Source organism: Hirundo rustica, chromosome 8 (genome assembly GCF_015227805.2).
Source record: "Hirundo rustica isolate bHirRus1 chromosome 8, bHirRus1.pri.v3, whole genome shotgun sequence".
Lineage (NCBI taxonomy): Eukaryota > Metazoa > Chordata > Aves > Passeriformes > Hirundinidae > Hirundo > Hirundo rustica.
In genome coordinates this window covers 23,556,212-23,569,810 of record NC_053457.1, presented here as the reverse complement: position 1 = coordinate 23,569,810, position 13,599 = coordinate 23,556,212, and the positions used below count along the sequence as shown (strand labels likewise).

Here is a 13,599-nt window from a genome sequence, read left to right as displayed (position 1 = left end):
AAGAGTTTTCATCATTAAACTTCACCAGAGTTATTTCTGCAGCATTTCCAAAACACCTGAACAGAGATATCACTGAGAAATTAATCTGGTTCTACAAGGCAGGCTTTCAGCAGTAAGTGATCTTTATCGTCAGGGTTTTCTGTGCTGCCTTCAATCATGAAAGTTCTTATATTTACCAGTCTTTGTTTCATTAAAATTAGGAGATAAACATGGGCCCATTTTTGCCCAACAGCTGTACTGACTTACTGTACAGATACAGGTTTGAAACAACATAAGCACTTACCACACACCCAATACTTTAAAAAAAATAAAAAAATTCCAGTGTGGAATCAGCCAGAACGGGGAAGAAGTACACACATTGCAAAAAAAGATTTGGAAAAATATTACAATTCCAAACCCCATTTTTACCTGCTAACAGGCTATCCTTTCAGTAGTTAAATAAACAACTGACCACAGGAATGGGCACTTATTTGTGAGATTTGTTACATCAGCCTTACGTGTCAAAATCCCACCATGTACTTGCTCTCCCCGAGTTTAATGAGCCGATTAATAAAGGCGTGTTAGAGTGCCTAAGGAAGCTGTGTTCCCAGAGCTGGAAGTCCCCTGCTCCTCGGCTGGGATGCAGGGATTGACCTCTACACATTCTTACCCCATGACAAAGCACAGCACTATGGGTCTGACAGCACACAGGAAAAGGACTTGAGCTTGCAGACACGTTGCTTTGGTCTCACCAAGAAAGAAAATTATTTAAGGGCACTTATGTCTCTGGGCAATTAATTTATTTTTGTGGTCAAAACAGTTTTGAGTGGAGAGGCAGCAAGTAAAGGAAAAAAAAAAGACCTTATAGGTTTGTTACAGCCAAGTCAGGAATAACAGACAAGAGAGCAAAGATGCAGTCCTTACAGGCTCCTACACAAGCAGCAGCATCTGGTCAATGACCAGTGAGGAGAAAGAAAGTTTTACTTATACCTCGCCTGTGGAATAACAGCAGTAGTTTAGCCTTTAATTCCAACACATTATTCCAAAGCCCAACATCCCCAAATTTGCAAGCCAAGACCCCAAAAGAGATTGAACAGATTAGAAGATTTCAGAGTAGTAGGGTGGCTTTTTTGTTGAGGTCTTCCAAGTATGATATCCCCAGTGTGAAACACAGACGTCTACAGCTAGCAAAGCTAGCAGCTCACTCTGCAAGATGTAAACATGCATTAACAGAGCACAAATATTCCTCCAAGGCACACACAGAGGAATGCCATGCTCTACAATCCAGCATTCCTCTAATCCACTGAGAACCAAAACACAGCAAGCAGGCACAACCCAGTTTGGAACCACAGTTTCCATGTGTATCCTCCCTGCAAAGAGAAAGAACAGAAGAGATTGTCTGGAGAGGTCTCCTCAGAGATGTAGCACAAACTTGGAAAAGTAGTAGCACTCTTCAGGATCATTTAAAGTGCTTCAGATCATGAAAGAAACACATCAGTCCTTAAAATAAGGACTTGTTACACAGCATCTCGTTCCTCTTCGGCTTCACAGTTTGAGCAGATCAAGATTTTAGCAGATACCTTGTGAACTGTTACAGTTTGAGACTAATGCTTCATACTATTTTAAAGCGGGATTTCAGAGCTGCATTCAGAGACTACAATGCAGTGGGTCAGGCTTCAGCAGTTCACAAGGCATCAGCCTCTATGATCAGGTAGAACTTCAGACACTGAAAAAGAGGTATCTAACGTAGAAAGAAAATTCCTGTTAAGAACACCAGGAACTGAAACACCACTCTCCTCAAACTAAAGAAACACAGATAGTTCTAATAGAAAACAAGGTTCTCTGCCATAGATGAACATTTGCTTCCGGCCTTGGTGGCGGTAAAAAAATCCAAACATTCTGGATCTTTAAAGTTGCCAGGAGACCTCTGGCTGTGGTTTCAGATTTAGCAAGAGGGACAGCCAGGCTGAGCAACCACCCCTCTCTGCCCCAGTGCCCTGAACCAGATGATTCAGTGATCACACAAAACATATCTGTTTGAGGAACAAGTTAAACACAGCTTACTCCTCCTGATTTCTTCCTGTGTTATGAAATGGTGTTAGGTGTTTGGGTTTCTTAAATTTAAAATTTGTATCAAACTAGAAAGAAAACAGACTTGAATTTACATGCAAAAGATGACAGCATTTAAGCTTATTTTAATAATTCATGTTTTAACTACATCAGATAAATAGCCTTTAAATGTTTAAATTTACCTGGACATGATTTACATTTTTAAACTGTTGCATCAAAGAGGAGATTTTGTCTGCAGGGAAGTGAACTTGTCTGAAGCATATGATAATCAGCTCTTGGAACTAGCAGATACCATCACCTCAATCCTACTCTTTTATTCATGGATGGACTTCTCTTGCTTTTTTACCCTGCTTTTTCAATTTCCAGCTTGATTTAATTTGGTCATTAAAATTCAGAAATCAAAATGGCCTGTCTCTATTCCTTTATATACTTTCCTATAATGCCATGGTCACCAAAAGTTGCTTTACTACTTCAAACAAGTTTCTGAATGTTCAGCCAGTGACCTCTACAAATGCAGTTGATGACTTTAAAACTTCAGCAGGATTCATGGACTATTTAATGAGTGCAGGTCTCATTAAGACAGCTACCATTATTTGAATAGGTTGGATCACAATCAAAAATCCTACTAAGTACAATATGAAAGATTTGAGTTTCAAATTTTTTTAAAATAATAGATATTTATGCAGCCTGCTCTGAATGCAATACAAATATTCTTTAATGAAAAAGTGCTTTATATAGAAAAATCCATCAGAACAATACCACAGGCAGGCAGCCAGCCACAGACTTGGCATATATCTTGGCAGAGGTCAGTGACCCCAACACTGCTTCGTGTTGGTAAAGCTCCTTAGTTTGATCCCTCTTCTCTAGAAAATCTGCCAGCTTTTTGCATAATTCCCCCTTCTCTCCCAAGTATGCTGCCCTGATTCTCGGTCCCTTGGTTAATTTTACGTCAACTTCTGGAAGAAACAATGGAGAAACCCCAATGGGCAACACCTCCCTGTGATCACTGCTCCAAAGTGCCCAGCAATTAGCAGCTGGCAAAAAAAATGAGTTCTGGCACCAAATCCTTTGATTAATATAATCTTCTAAGGTACAAGGGATATAGTGAAGTTGTCCAGGGTCCTCCTCTAAGGCTTGCAATAGACATCTCCTTGGAACTGAGAAATCCAAGTTCAAACACAACTAACTGTATGGGAAAGGTCACTTTTACACCTGATTATCATAATTTTGATTGCAGTACCCTAAAACTTGCTTCACCAGCAGCTTCTCCACAGCACTATCACTACACAGAACAAAGCATGAGTTAGTTATATCACTGGAAAACTGATTCTTCTTTATCATCCAGAAGAAAGCTGCTTTCTCCTCAAGGCCTGGAGAGTTTAGGCTATACAAAGGTGGAAGATGGCAGTAATTCTTGCACTGAATTAATTTTTAACTTCACAAAGAAATGTTTAACCCTTCATGTAAACACATTTAGTGTATATGTAACATCACATACAACATACAGGCATACACACACACACGGACACAACTGCTGAGCACACACAGCGACTGGTAAGATTCAGCATCCATCTGAATTGAGACAATTTAAAGGTTATAAAAAACCCCAAAATCCTAATATGCCCCATTTAGTTCTGCTGCAGAAGGAATGAGGCACAGCTACACACAGCCTCATGTACAGACATCCACAGCCCAAGAAGGGAACAGAGGTAATGGGCAAAGGTGATGCGGAGAAGGTGGTAGCCATTTACAACACTGAAAACACTTGATGTAGGATGAAAGATGAGAAGATGGCATTCAACACCCTCAGTCTCCAGCAGCATTTGCAGGGAACAGGGTAGACATTGACTTGTCTGACCTCTCAAAGAGGGCTGGGTTTCTCAGGGTGAAAAGAAAGGGCAGAAAAGGTTCCATTTCAGTCTCACCCATCTCAACACTGAAATGAAGAGGCTTAGTGGGGCCAAAAGGTGGCAGAGCATTACAGGAATATGATTGCAACAGGGCAATCTCCAATCCTAAAATATGCTACTCAACCTTGAGAGATTTTCAGGGCCTTTTCGCCAAAAAATGTGATTTTTTTCCTGCATCACAAGTGATGGTCCCTACAAATCAGAGAATTTAATTTTTACACAACCCCAGAGAAGTTCTGACTCGGGGAAGAATCCTTTCCCACTCTTAAAGGGCTGGGCAGCACATGTACGCCTCTTCCCGGCAGCCAGGCAGCTTGCAGGAAACCAAGCTCTGGCTACAAAGACTGGAATGTATAATTCCATGAACTCTTTTGGAAATTAAGTGGGTGGTGGATATCAGCCATAGTTAAAATTCCCCAACAGATGAGCTCTACAGCATTAAAGTGACTGCATGTATGAACTCAGCTTTGAACCATAAAAACATGATGAGCAGATGGTCCAGCAACTGGAATGAAGCATAGGAGTCAGGGGATCCTAACTCTCTTTCCACTCTGCTGCTGACTCAGCATCATTGGGGTTGTTCAGCATGGAGAATTGAAGGCTCCAGGGGACACCTCACTGAGGCCTTCCAGTACTTAAAGTGGCCTTATCAAAAAGGAAGGGGAGGCTTTCTACACAAGCAGACAGTGATAGGATAAAGGGGGATGGTTTAAGACTAAAAGAGGAGAGATTTAGTTTAGATGTGAGGAAGAAAATCTTTACTCAGAGGATGGAGAGAGACTGGAACCAGCTGCCCAGAGAAGTTATGGATACCCCATTCCCTGGAAGTGTTTAAGACCAGGCTGAATGGGGCCAGAAGTAACCTGGTGTAGTGGAAGGTGACCCTGCCCATGGCAAGGGGGGTGGAGCAGAATGATCTTTAAGGTCCCTTCCAACCCAAATCATTCAGTGCTCCTAAGACCTCGCATAAGTCTCCTCCAGATCCATGTTCTTCTGTCTTCTCAGTGCATCAATACCAATTTATCTGAGCACAGTCCTTCACTGAGCAGCATTCACAAGCTTGCAAGAGAAGTAACAAAAGCCTCAAGGCTGCACAGGTGCTTGAAAGCTTCCAGCCTATCCAGAGGATATTTGTACCCAGCTAACGATGACACACGTAGCACTAACAGGCTGTCACGTCCACTGCACTATTTAGCACTGGGACTTTCTCCTGATGGACATGGCACCAATCAGATCAGTCATATCCCAGGGTCATTAGTAATAGGAGAGAGAGTAAACACAGGCAGTGTTTTTTATGCTATTTAAATGTATTAATCTTCTAGATGCACTAATTTTGGGCAAGCCATCAAGTTTCTCCCCCATAACAAATACACTCACTTCCTCCTTCTTTTTTCAAGGATTTTTAAACATACACGAGAAACCATGGGAACATATTCCAATTAACAAGGATTTTATTACAGGAAAGTAGGAGGGTAAAATCCAAGCACTGTTGCAGTCAATTAAATACTATTATTAGTGATGCTTACACACTAAGTTCTGAAAGGTTCAACTGTGTAAGGTACAGGGCAACAAAGTGAATCACACAGCACAGGGCAGCTTCCAAAACTGTAGCCATGAAGACCTTCAAATGGGTTAGGTAAAGCTGTATCCCCACTAGAATCACCATTTATTTTAATCAGCTGAGCACTGTAATAAGATTAGAGGTGATTGGGCTGAGAAGTGGGATTTAACCCATCCACTAATCCCCAGAATTGACTACTCACAGATCAAACCCATTAGCCCTTCAGAGAAGAATGGGCTTCATCGGCCTCCTGAAAGATACAACAGTCAGAAGCAGTGTGAGATACTCAGTAAAGGAAAGTGATCCTTAACACTGTTAAATGAACACCATTAATTCCTGCCTGCAGAGCCTGTGTCCAGCTGGGCTGTTCACTAGCAAACAGCCTCATCCCATCAGGAGACTGCCCAGAAAAACAGCAAGGTTTTGCCTCTGACCTGTCAAAACTAACCAGAACAGGTTGCTATTGAGAGGGGAAACTGTCCATAAAGGATCATCACAAAAGAGGACAGTGATCAACAGCTCAGAGTCCCAATGGATGTGAGTGGTAAGCAGTGTCTCTCAGGGGTCTGTACTAGTACCAGTGCTATTTAATATCTTCATTAATGGCACAGACGAAGGAATCAAGTGCACTCTGAGCAAATTTGCAGATGACACCAAGCTGAGACATGCAGTTGACACATCTGAAGGACAGGATGCCATCCACAGGGACCTGGACATACTCGAGAATTGGGCCCATTGCAACCCGAGGAAGTTTAATAAGATCAGCTACAAGGTGCTGCACCTGAGTCAGGGCAACCCCTGGCATCAATCCAGCGTGGGGGATGGACAGATGGAGAGCAGCCCTGCCCAGAAGGACTTGGGGGTGCTGGTGGGAGTGAGCTGGACATGGGCCAGCCAGATGCACTCACAGCCCAGGAACCAAGCATGTCCTGGGCTGCATCCAAAGCACCATGGAGGGGATTCTGCCCCTCTGCTCCACTCTCGTGAGACGCAGTGCTGCATCCAGCTCTGGGGTCCCAATGCAGGAAGGACACGAACCACATTGGAGCAGTTCTAGAGGAGGCCACTGAGATGATCAGCACTTCTCCTAGGAGGAAAGGCTCAGAGAATTGGGATTATTCAAACTGGAAAAGAGAAGGCTTCAGGGTAACCTAACTGCAGCCATCAGAGACCTGAAGGGAGCCCAAAATAAAGATGGAGAGGGACTATTTACAAGGGGCTGGGATAACAGGACAAGGGGAGATGGCTTCAAACTCAAAGACAGTAGGTTTAAATTAGATGTTAAGAAAAAAACCTTTCTTGTGAGGGTGGTGACACTGGAACAGCTTGCCCAGAGAAGCTGCGGTTGCCCCATTCCTGGAAGTATTCAAGGCTGGATGGAACTCTGGTCTAGTGAAATGTATCCCCGTCCATAACAGAGGGGTTGGAACTAGGTGATCTTTTAGGTCCCTTCCAACCCAGGACATTCTATAGTTCCATGAAAAGCTGTGAAGGATACATGTTTAAAGATTTCTTGAAAAAAAAAGGTAAAACAAACAAAAAAACAAAAAAACCCCAATCAGCACAGCACTCACAAAAATTTGCTGCAGCCACCAAAGAATGAAATGAAGAAGTGTCACTCAGAGCAGCAAGCTGTGTAGAATAATTCTGTGCTATGGATTACAGTAGGCAGATAAGACAAACTCCAAAAAGTGAAAAACAGCAGGATGGCATCAATGTAAGAATGTAGAAATATTTTACAAACATAGGAGTGTGTTTCTGAGATGGGGAAGAAGAGTGAATGCTTATATGATCAGTGAACCCGCAAAAAGTTATGAGCCAAAATAGCTACCAAGAACACCTGCAGCCCTTATCAAAAATCCCTACATTACTTCACTAAGCTCCATATGCCAACATGTATCACTCCTCTGCTATCACCCCCTTCCTGAACAGGAAAGGTTTAGCATCTTCTTGGATGCCACCCAAGCCCATAGTTCCTGTAGGCAACTGCCTGCTCTCCACTGCCTTTCAAATGAACCACCAGTTATCAAACTATGGACCCATTCCCATATTCATTTCATGTACTGAATTTTCTTCAATTCTGCAATTATAAACATTCAGAGTATTTTAAAAATATCAGAGAGCCTCAGACTACTGGGAGCAGAATAATCATGCAGGATCCATCAAAATAGCTGTTATTATTTTTGCAATTAGACTGGCAGAGAAAAAAAGAATTAAGTCTGAAGATTTACAAAGAAATAAAGCTGATTAAAAAAAGTTCCTACCTCTTTAACATGATCAAAAAGATCTCCAGAGATACGGTAGCACATACCAGCAATCAGCATTGCCCAATTTCCTTCATTTTCTTGGAACACCATGCTCCTTTTCTGACCTGAATTTCAGAGTCCTGAGAAGGCTAAAAAGACAGGCTACTAATGGAACAGGTATGAAACACATTTTCAAGAAACCCCTTGGTCTGTTGTTGGCCTTTCAACAACAGAATCTTTTCATAATGCATTTAATTTTCATTTGGCTACTGGATTGCGTGGGTGGCCACTGACCTAAGGGGTTTTCTAAGGACACCAAGAGATTGAAGTCTTGGGAATTGGCTTCTCTCTATGAGTCACCAAGGCTGAAGGAGGCAGTTTGGGGCTGCTGTGTGCCCTGAATACTGGGAGAGCAGTCTCTAACATATTTATTGCTGAGGCATATCAGAAAATGCAATTAGGATGCAAACTTTTTCCCTTAAGTCAAGGTTTTATTTTAAGGCTTACAGGAGCCCCCAACACTGCACTTACTGGAAGCTCTGAGAAAGAACCACAGTGAGTATAAGCATGTCTGACAGGGTCAGAACCCAGCTGCAGAGATTATTCCCTATTTTCTGGATATTTCCCATTTACCAGTACCGTAACTTCAATCTATCAGGCACAGACCAGGACAGAAAGGCTGATTACACAGCCTTTTCACATTATGGTTTTCAGGTTATAATTAGGGACAAGGTTCACAGACATGAGGATGGCAGGACTGAAGTTCAAGCCCGTGCCTCAGCATCTCCTCCTGCAGCACAAGCTCCTATTCCCCCTGACAGGGGTGTAAGCACCAGGTTGTGCTGTTCCTCCAGAGGCCAGTCAAATCCAGGACCTGGGCATAACCAGAGAGCCCACTCAACCATTCACTCTTGCACACAGCAAGCCAAAGGAGGTGGGAATTATCATGTTGTATGGTTACAGAGACTGCCACAGGACAGCCATTCCACACTACAGAGAAATGGAAACTGGTAACCTTAAAGTATAAGGTGCTGCTTACATCAAATATTTATTCCGGGGAGGTTCAAGACAGCAGTTTCATCCAAATATTCACCGGATTAAGCCTCCAGTGCTCTCCACTTCAATCCATTCCATGCAACTGCCATTGATGGTCCTCTGTGCCTTTTTAGGACACTTCTAAACACTCATTCAAAGGCATTTTGTGAAGTCAAAATGACAGCTAACACACAAACCCTCGCCTGTCTTTCCCTCATGCAAAATCGCAGCTCCAGAGAGCGCAATGTCCCCCCTATAGGACATGGGATCCAGATATGTTGGTCTGGCACCTAACATGCCAGAGTACAAGAGGGTGAGAGAGCAGCCAGGCTGGATTACACAACTTCAGCAGGTCCTTTGGATATTCACCATTTTCATTCTCTCATCAGCAGTGTTTGATCAGATGCAATAAGTCGCTTGTGAGTGGGATTTCTATTTATTTATGTTATGAAAACTTTTCAAGTTGTACCTCTGTAACATTTAAAATTCAGCTAGTCTATGACCTGACTTATGCCACCATCTGTGCTGTTTATCTCCTGTACTTCATTTAAACTGAACAGTGATTTGGTTTTTGCATGACAAAAACAAATGGCATTCGATAAAATAGAGGACTCGTGACAATGAGGATGAACCTAATTTTGCAGTTTGGAAACTAGCACCAAAAGTAATTTATTACCACTTAAGTAATTCCAGACCAAGATGCTTAGAGGAGCGAGTCAGGAGCTCATCTTCCAACCTTTCCCAGCTAACAACCATAATACTATAGAAAGCAACTAGCTGGAAACTAACAGACAACTGGCATTTAAAAAAAACCCCAAACTATTTTTTTTTAAATAAAGTGACTCTAATGCTATTATTCACTGGCCATACTCCCTTCCCACAGGTAGCAGGAAGGCAAGCTGGATAGGCATTGCTCAGGTTTGCATCCTCTGGGACACAGCAGCACTCCCAAGCCATGGGTACCTATTCACCATGGAAAGAAGCCATCTCTTCTTTTGTCCCTCTCCTAAAGGGATTCAGCAGATTGGGAACATTTGCATTTGGTGGCTTGTGGGTCCAGACAGCCACAAACCTTGAGGAAACAGGAAAGCACAGGAATTTCTCTCCATGCCTCTTCCCTGTAACTCTGTCTTTATTTCTCTTCTAGCAGCCCCTCCCTGAAAGTTGTCCACTGATCAAGCTGGAGCAGGGACTGTGGTCTGCAGCCACAACTGGCAGCTGATTAATACTAGAGCAAGGGAAAGAAGCATTTGGCCACCAGTTCTGTGTCAGCATGTGCTTGTGTCACTGCAGTGGCACCAAGGCAGCAGGGAAGAGTGAGCAGCCTCTGCTGCACTTGCAATGCTTCCTCCATCTCCCAAAGTATCTGAGCTCATAAGTATCATTTATGGATAGCACAAACACTGTTGGACACTTTTCCCACTGAAATCCTGGGTGATTCAGCTGATTCAAACCAGTAGAGAGCTTACAGCAGGAGATGTTCCTCCCCTGAATACACAGCAGGACTTCTCCTTGGAAAAGAGCTGCTGTCAAATGGCAGTTCTCCACAAAAAGTAAAGGAACCACAAGCAATTACAGGCAAAACTACATATTTCAGGTATTTCTAGTCATTACTGTTAAATTCTTGTGCTCTAGAACATACCTGTAGCCCCTAAACTGGGACTGTAATCCTTCTAAGATGTCCAGGTTTTACTCCTCCACTAAGCTAGATTTCTCTGCATTTGGCCACACAACAGTTGCTACAGGAACTCCCCCTGCAGCATCACAGAGCCCTGCTCACCCACTGGATCACAGCTGCACTGGGCAGAGGGAGGAGTGAAGGGGATGTCCTGGACCAGGATAATGGAGGAGGGATACCCACCTGGCTGTTATGTTAGGAGAACCTGAGGTCTCAGCTATTTAACCAACACAGTTACAGCTCCAGTAAGTTGGTTTTTTCTGCCTGTCCCACTCTTATCAGCACTGCACTGCACAAAAGGCATACAAACACAGGCAACATGCAGAAAGGAACAAGTTCACAAGACAGAAATAAGGCACCGGTCAACTGAAAAACACCAAAGAGGAGTATATAAAGGGAAGGGTTAGAGAACAGAAAATGCAAGGAAAAATGAAAGGTGTAGGAGACAGAATAGAAATGGAAACAAGACCCTTGAAATGGAAAAGCTGCAAAAAGCAATCTGATATTAACAGTAAAATGCAAGAAGTGCTGCTGTAGCTCCTGCAGGTAGGTTTCTGCTCAAATTCATTAGTTATCCTGAGCTCATTTGGCAGAAGCAAGGCAGAGCCACAACCTCAGCACAGTTCTGAGAACAGAAAAATCCAATTTCTAGACAGAAAAATCCCATTTCCCTCCAGAGGGTCACTAAATTTGCTGTATTTTTTTTTTTTTTTTTTTTTTTTTATGATGAGATAGCAGTGAGGTCAGATCCTCCCCCCTGTAGTTAACAAGCTCCAGCAAGCCCATGCCCTCCCCCTCAAACAGAGTTCTTCCCTGCAGAAGTGGGGAGGAACTGGACAAGGCACACATTCATCCCAGCCTACTTCTAACCTACTTCTGGAAACGGAATGACCAGAATGAGAAGGTTGGTCATAGTCCAGTCTGTATTTTTTTGCAAAAATAGTCACTAAGGAGAGTCTGCTCCCAACAGCCTAGTATTTTCACCAAAAAAAATCATGCTTGTAAGATCTGAGGCACAGTGAAGCAAGGCTAGATGCCATTTGAGGTTCAGAGCCTAGATGGGTTATATGTACAAAATGAGATCAGATGCTTGCTAACACTGAAAGGCGTCCCTTGTACTGCACATTTAGCCAAGGCAGATCACAGACCTGAGTGTCCCAGCATTGGGGCATAGAAGAAAAGAAGGTTTGCTGTGCATCTCACTCCAGCTATCACTGGACTCTGCAAAGACAAGTGAGACCACCTTATGGCTCCATACAAGACATCAGGCTGTCCTGACACCTTCTCTCCTCCCAGCCACAGGAGACTGCAGAGAGAAGCTCAACAGAGCCAGAAAGCAGATGAGCAATTCAGACACTGTCATGTTTTCTTCTACTTTAACTGAATGCAGTGTCTTCAACTTTGCTTGTTTGCTCTCTTTTCTCACATGACCAATCTTCATGGCCCTCCATCATCTCTAATTTTGAAAACCATTGCTCCCAAAAAGCCTCCTTGTAGCTATGTTGTCAAATATTACTGACCTCTCCCCAGACCACCGAGACTGCATCCTGAGGAGTCAAGGCAGGCATTACCCTGCATTCTGTCCTTTATAGCACAATACTTCATTCTAGGGTAACCAGCCCTTGCTGTTGTAATAAACACAAAGGTGCCCTCACAGATGGTTTGACTTTATCAATCCCTCCAGTGTGGCTCTCAGATGCCAGGCAGTGAACCCAGCAGCAGCAGAACAAGTACACACATCAAATCAGGGGAGCTCTCAATTGCCTGAAAGCAACATGCACCTGGAGGGGTACTGTGCTGCCTCAGAAACTGCTCAAGAGATAACAGAACTTATCTGGTCCAAGGCAAGTTTTCCTGCTGAAATATAACCTGGCTTATGCAGAGGCCAAGCATCACCTTTCCCTTACATGCACCTGAGACTTCTCCTTTCTCCCCTCAGTGCCCATGTGCCTCTGACACTAAAAGAAGTTTACATACTTAATGTTGCAGTAGCTGCCAGAGGATGAAATAACATCCTGACACCAGAATTACTACAAAGAACACATTCAAAATCCAAAGAGAAGGCAAAGGTTGCTCAGAGGTCAAAGTACCCTGGGATCGCCCAAATCATTTAGAGACAACACTAGAGAAGGTGAGTAATAAAAGCACAAAGAGCACAGTATATTTATTTAAAAAAAAAAAAAAGGCAGACATTCATAATGGATAGAATGTGTTTCTTCAGAAAACCTAGATAAAACAGTCAGTGTCAACTTTCACCAGAACAGTATTTCCAGATAGAAAGATGAGACATCATTTGAGTTGCCCTGACTATAATGCACCTTGGGTTAAAAAAAAAAAAAAACACAGCAAAAATAGACAGCAAGAGCTTGCTCTGATTTCAGAGCTACCAAGCATCACCCTGAAAAACACAGAATGGTGCCGGACAAAGCAATAGACAAATGAACTTGATAACACCCACAGAAAGTTTACTGCTAGCTCTACAAGATGGGAAGTAGAGGAGGGTCCTTTGGAGACTGAAAACAACCATAAATTATTACACTTGTCATCACTTTGAAATTCATCAGAAAACTACACCAAGACACAAAGTCTTGGAAGAAAGAGACTAAGGGAAATTATCATCACCATCTGGTTCCAGCCAAGAGACAAGCCCTACAACACCATACTCCCAGCTGCAGATCCTATACAGGACTGAAGTATCCATCAAGCACATGCAAAGAGAATGTCTAAAGCAGAAAGCAGGCTACACTGACAACTCAACCCAGGGCAGATCTGCAAGACCCTGCAGCTTGTTAGTCTAAGCAGAGCAGCAAATTAGCACAAGTAGACAGGATGTGATAGCTTCAGGCCCAAGGCAGTCAGGAAAATCTCAGCACGGGGATCTCCTGCATTTCGGGTTTTTAAGATTAGCCCAAGGAAAGTCAGCTCAGCTCTCTCTGTAACTGTTGGTATAAAAATAACCCATCTTCTGTCAAATAATACATAGCTAAACCTTGATATAGGTTGTGTCATACTCTCTTCAACTATGGTCTTATGCCCCTAGTCTGCATTTTTGAAGACAAGTCATGAAGCCCTCGAGGAAGACAATGAAAAGACATGACTAAGCAGGGAGAAGAATTTTTA

The 13,599-nt window shown here is 43.0% G+C and overlaps 1 protein-coding gene across 1 annotated transcript in view; it reads right to left on the bottom strand.

The window, feature by feature from the left end:
• The window catches only part of CNNM2 (cyclin and CBS domain divalent metal cation transport mediator 2), a 117,708-nt gene that overhangs the window by 57,359 nt on the left and 46,750 nt on the right, over positions 1-13,599 (bottom strand). The gene's annotated exons all lie outside the window — the stretch shown is intronic.